This window comes from Limulus polyphemus, unplaced genomic scaffold, assembly GCF_000517525.1.
Source record: "Limulus polyphemus unplaced genomic scaffold, Limulus_polyphemus-2.1.2 Scaffold2175, whole genome shotgun sequence".
Taxonomy (NCBI): Eukaryota; Metazoa; Arthropoda; class Merostomata; order Xiphosura; family Limulidae; genus Limulus; species Limulus polyphemus.
Window position 1 is genome coordinate 162,387 of NW_013667785.1, and position 6,739 is coordinate 169,125.

The window sequence follows — 6,739 nt, forward strand, 5'->3', positions numbered from 1 at the left end:
AAGATTAGCTATTCTCGTTCATTGCTGCCCCCTATATGCAAACTTTTTATTTACACATGCCGCAAGCCCTCTGCTCTTCCCTATTGGAATCAAGTGATTCCAATATCTCTCATGTAAACTATCATTCATCACCTCTCTACCAATAGGAACATAGTACACTCACGTAGAGCATGTTACTCCCTCTATGTACCTTTTCCCGAACTATCACATAAAAGTTTGGCACAAAACTGAAGCACCAGAAATGCATGGGGAGGAAGGGTGGGAAATGTGAGAAGAGGGAAGTACCTTTTGGAAATACATTTTCAGTATAGAAAAACAATAACTTCCGATATTGTACTTCCTTCCACTTAGGTAGAATCCCACATTGATTAGGAGGAGGGACTGGTGCGAAGGAATAACAGACATACTCCCCAAAATCGTCCAAAGGATACCTCCATAGAGGAGAGTGTCAGATCTGAAGAGGGGAACTGCACCACTTCTGAGCCAGGTATACTCTTTGCCCATGTGTGGAATGTGTAAGATATCAGGGTGGAAAATCAGAAGAGCACATCCAAGTAGGAGAGAATGTGGTAGGAAAGTGATCCTAACTAGAGAAAAATATTGTAACTCATCCCACAATGAGAAAACTGGATACATAAGGATGCCCCCTTGGATGTAGAGTGGCTAGGGCATGGTGGACCATACTTGGTAAGTCAACTACATCCAAAACCTCCTTGTGGAGTACAAATATCTGCAAGAGGGTAGAATGAGGATCACACCATCTTCATCTCAAACCCAAGAACTGGGGAATTGAGAACCACTCCAATTCGAAAGGATTTCTGTTGCATGCAATCAACTCCCCAAATGTGAAACTAGCCAGCACATTCCAAATGGCAATAACATCCCTGTAAGAAGAGAGAACGAGGGATAGCCAACGATAGAACTGGAACAATCTCACATACCACCGCTGTGACCCACAACACAGACAGAGAAGATTGAGGGAGGAAGATAGAGAACTGAAAACCTGGGTGAGGACTTTTTTTTATCCATTTTAAATCTAACACCAGGCCAAAGGGTACCAACATCCATGTGGTGGTAAGATGAGGGCTCCAATCAAAGGGGTGAACTGCCTTTTCGATGTTTGAACTCCAGTGGTTGTGTAAATGATATCAGGAGGCCACATCATCTAATAAGGTGATATCTCAACTGCTCTGGAGGCCACATCTCATCTACATCAGTAGAACACCATCACCCTACTCTTGACTGAATGGTTATAGCCATCTTTTTGTGGAACCTGTTCAGGAGGATGTCTCCATGGGCAACTACCCCAGTGGCTTGGAACTGGAAAGTGGTAAGGACTCCCACACTCCACTAGAAGAAAGGAGAGTGAATACACAGTTAAAAGTCTGGAGGAACATCACCAACAGAGACAGTGTAGTGGATGACCATGACACCCTATTTTGAAAAGCAGACCAAACCAATTTATTCCATTAAAGCATGGAAGGGATGAGCAGCTATCCCCTTCTGCTTTACCCATGTAGTGCATGAGTGGTATGGTCTGGAACAAACATTGCGAAGTTATACACCTTCAAGTGATCTTGTGGAACACCCCAACTCACTATTGAGCATTGCAAAGCCATGGAAGAGAGCACAATTCAACATTGCTGTCAGTGCAGATTTCAACTGAATGATACCTGGTCAAGCACAGTTCACCACGAAGTGGGATCCAAATAGTGAATAATGAAGCAGTGCCCCTGAAAGGAAAAAAATAATTAATAGAAACCTGCCCAGGTAGAGTTGCACCAAAGAAAGAAAAATGGTCACAGGTGGTAGACGAAAACCAGATAAGGAAGAAACTACGATGTGGTGTAAATAAGGGTAGATAAACGTATTAGGTGTTCTTCTCATGCTTCAATGTTGGATTTCCTCCAATAACTGACGAAAATGAGATACCAGGGAAAAGGTAAGGATGTCAAGTCTGACCAGAAGACACCTGGAACAAAGTCCAGGAAGAAGACGATAAAGTGGAGTAAGCCAATTGGATCAAAAGCCAAACAAAGTTGGTGAAGGCAGAAAGAGAAAGATTTCAACTCAAGGAAAACTGCCTCGGAATAAAAAAGCGGGATCAGGCACTACAGAAAGAAGCCATATGGACAATAGAACAATGAAGAGCACAGACCATACATAGGAGTTAATCCAGATTGAGACGAGAATAAAGATGGGAAATGAAAGGAAGGGAATTAGGCAAAAGCAGGAGTTACCTCCCCTAGCTGCCAATGTCTTGGGTAGGAAGGAAAGATCCAGATAATGGAGAAGAGAGGGAGTGGGAAAAATGTATGAGAAACATCATGGGAAACAAATCTGACCTCTGATGTACATGGGCATAGAGGAGAAGGAATTATGTTTCAAGGGAAGGTGAAACATGAAACACGAGGAAAGTGATTTAAATGAAGGTAAAATGAGAGAATAAAAGGTAACAGAATGGTAGGCAGTCAGGGAGGATGATGAATTCAGAAGGAACATATGAACATAGTAAGGATAGGTGAGGTAAAAACTTCACAGTATTGGGAAAAAACGAAGGTATGGGACAAGGCTACTCAATAACCCAAGATCGAGTTGACCAAAGACCCACAGTAAAAAACCAGGTGAGAAACTTTACCACCCAAGACACAGGAGTTCGATCTGTGGTAAATCCCTGATTCATAGATTAACTACAGAACACTTTCCATTTACACCAATAAATGCCCACTGAAGAAGAGTGAATGGAACAAGCTAAAAGAAAGCTACCTGCAGGTATATAAACCCAATCTCCCCACCAAGGACTGAATAAGAGCCAAGTGTGAAGACAAATGATGTGAATACCTGGATGGAGTACTGTCGAAAAGAGAGGAAGTGTGAACAGGTGCCACCCACAGGAGCAACACCCCCAAAAAAGGGACAAGAGAAGAAAAGGAACAGACTGTAAAACCCTATTAATAATGGAAAGGAAAACAAACAAGAGTGTCACACCTGATACCAACCAAAAAAGCAAAGAAGCCATGCGAGAAGGGAATGAACTAAAGATGGAAAAAAAACAATCTGAAGGAAAGAAAGAGGAGGTATCCTTCAACAAACTCAAAATGTATACAGAACACCAAATAAAGGGAAACATGAAAAATTAAAGGTATGAGTGACGATATGTGAAAAAGAATGACAAATGCCGAAAGAAATCTGCCTGAAGTTAAACTATGGTAAAATTAAAAGACTGTAGAAGGTAAAGCTTGTAAGTACCCAAATTAAAAAGAGACAAAAGGAACAGCACAGAAGACATGAAGATAATATTCTGCAAAACGTGTCTGAAAATGTGTAAAGGAGGTCTAGCAGATACTGCAATACAAGTATGGAAGGCATTCCATGATAAGGTCAGGGAGAACTGATAACTTTAGATTGTTGGAAAATGGGTTCAGCTATTAGATGGGAAAGTTGAGCAATAGTGGAAGCAGATATGGTAGACCATGGCTCCCAGGGACCAACACATGAATTTAAATTACTGACATGAAGGATAAATTATAAATGAAACGAAATTAATTGTAATAAGTATAAAGTAGAGATTAAATGGAAGTAACTGTAAAAAGTATAAACTATAAAGCTCCCCAGTGGCACAGCGGTATGTCTGCGGACTTACAATGCTAGAATCCGGGTTTTGATACCCGTGGTGGGCAGAGCACAGATACCCCATTGTGTAGCTTTGTGCTTAATTACAAAAAAAAAAAATAAACTATAAAAAAACAACAAAATGAAATAGTTAACATGGTGAAAAATTAGAAGGAAATGGTGTAGGGAATGCATCCCTTATGATGTTGAGTTGAAAAAATCTGGAACTGTATTAGATATGAACCTGTCCATAAAAGTATGGTACACCAATAAACTAATTGATAGTAAGAAGGATATATTATAAAATAAATGAAGTTAATAGTAAAAAGGATAAAGTATAAAAGAAATGAAATTAATGGTAATAATTATAAAGTAAAGATGAAACGATAGTAACTGTATAAGGATAAACTATAAAGAAAAACGAAATGAATTAGTAAACATATTAAAATGGGAAGAAAATGGTGTAGGGAATGAATCCTGTATGATATAATGGTGAAGAAAAACTGGAACCTATGTAGATATTAACCCATCAATAAAATCATGGGTAAATCAATATATAATACAGTAATGAAGTCAAATCAAACAAGATAGTGTACAGAAAAAACAAGGAAATCTAAACTAGAACTATAGTGAAATCGAAAAGAATGAAAACTATTTTAGCCTAATCGAACAGAACAAAGGATAACTTATGAACGAAAAGAAAAACGAAAGCACAGTACTGGGAGAAGTCTGTGTGGGCCCCTATTCAAGGATTCCACCCAAAACAAGTGAAGAAAAAGATTATTAACAAAATGAAATAGAAATGATGATATAAAAGTAAGGAAATAATATAGGGTGGGGGTTGATTAAACATATTAAAGTATTTTAAAATTTTTTATATTAAATAGTTTTGGTATAATAATGAAACTTTTCATATGTCTGTTTGAAGGCATATTATTTTTACTTTAAATTATAAGTATCATATCCAATGATAAATAATTTTGTTTATTATAGTGTGGAACTATAGTTATTCTGATCCTAAAATTTCAGCTAAGAATGACTTCCTTAGGTTGGTTGTAAAAAAAGATAGAAAAATTAATGGATGAAAAACGCTTTGGGATATTTAAACATGATCTCTTTTTATTTTGAAATGTAAATTCTATTAAGTAGTTTTAAGATATGCTTGTATTGTAGGTTTAACTATCATTGTTTAATTTTCTTATATGGTAATTTTACAATAAACTTTTTTTCTATTGAATAGCAGTATTTCTATGCAGTATTATTCAGCTTAATGTAAATATAAACTACACAACTGTTTAAATATTTTAATATGTTGATTTTCTTAGTTCTCAAGGTTGACATCAAGACACTTCCTGGTTCAGGTAAGTCACCACATGTAATTTTGGTACACATTTAAATAAATTAATTTTTTATGAATTTTTTCAAACTATAAGAATAAATTTTACATTGTCATAACATGATATATCTATCTATCTATATATATATATATATATATGACCCCTATTGGCTTAGCTGTAAGTCTGCAGGCTTATGATGCTGAGAACTTGGTTTTGATACCTGCAGTGGGTAGAACAGAGATAGCCCATTATGTAGCCTTTGTATTTAACAACACCCAAACCTTAGTCCCTTAATAAACAATAAGTTTACCCACTTAAAATGCTAGAACCTGAAGTTCGATTCCCTGCAGTTGACACAGCAGATATCCCAATGTGGCTTTGCTCTAAAATAAATAAACTAATAAATCAAATAAAATAAACTTTAGATAATACTAAAGATAATAAAGAATTAACAGAAAAGCTGGAATTTATAAAATGGAATGTGAATGTGGAGATGTTTATATTGGACAGACAAAATGTAATTTATTATAATTGTAATTTAAAATTTCCTTTAACAGAACATACAGGATATGTAAGAAGTGAAAGGACTAAACATTTGGCCATAGCAGAACTTGTACAAAAAACACAACCTAAAATATTATGGGGGAAAACACAGTAATGTTGGCTCATCCATAGGGTATTAAAGCCAATTATATCCATGAATCCTTAGAAATAATAAATTTTTACAAAAATCATAAATTTTAAAATATAGACGAAGATCCTGCAAATATATGTATAAGAAAATGGAGGGAATTATGTAAAAATAGTAATCCTGCACACAGGTCACATGATCTAGTTAAGAAAGAATAGATGACACATATATCTTGCAAGTTCACTCCTGATGATGATATGGACAACATCAAAATATGTAGAATCAACATTTTAGAGACCATAGATAGGCCCAAATTAAAAATGTTCTTAACTGCACGTCTGTTATAACATTGTGTTAATTACTTATTTTTTTCATGTACTTTTCAAATATTACACTTTTACAACACCAAAAATATATCAAACACCAGGATGGAATTTCTCAAAACTACTATAATTTAACTGGCTTTTTAACTAAGCTATAAATAGGTTTAAAAAAATTCTTTACTGCTTGAAGCTGAACAATAATGATCACAGATAAAGAAAGTCAGGCTAACTGTTTGGTTTGCCCACTAAAAAAGAAATAACCTTAGCACCATTTATTTAGAGAGAAAGATACTCTTTTTATTGTTTATAAACTTTACCATCAAATAAGGATGTTTTCTTGAAATAAGTTCCTTCAAAGCTATAATAAGATTGGAGGAGCATCACTTATGGGTTTAATTAGTTTATTTATATCTCAGCAAGTTGAGAAGGCTCAGATTTTATATTCCAGTCTGTCATTATCTATAGTTTGTGTTTCTAATTGGATGGACACGCTGAAAGCCATGTAAGGTATGAAAAAAAAATCTAAACAAAATTCAAAGAGAACATATGTTACATGACACATACAGAGTAATGGATGTTGATAATTTATTTTAATATTATATTTTGAAATTAAAAATTAGACAGCATAAAACTGAATTATAAGTTATGTTAACGACAAGTTTATTAACATATATTGATAATTGTCATGATATAAAAGACTGTTTAGTTTAACATATAACATAACATAATATTTTGGGATAACATGGGACCTATTGGTCCATCTCAGCTGTTCTATCCTCAAAACTAAATTAAAATGATTAAAAAATAATAATAATAAAGTTTTAAACCCCAACCCT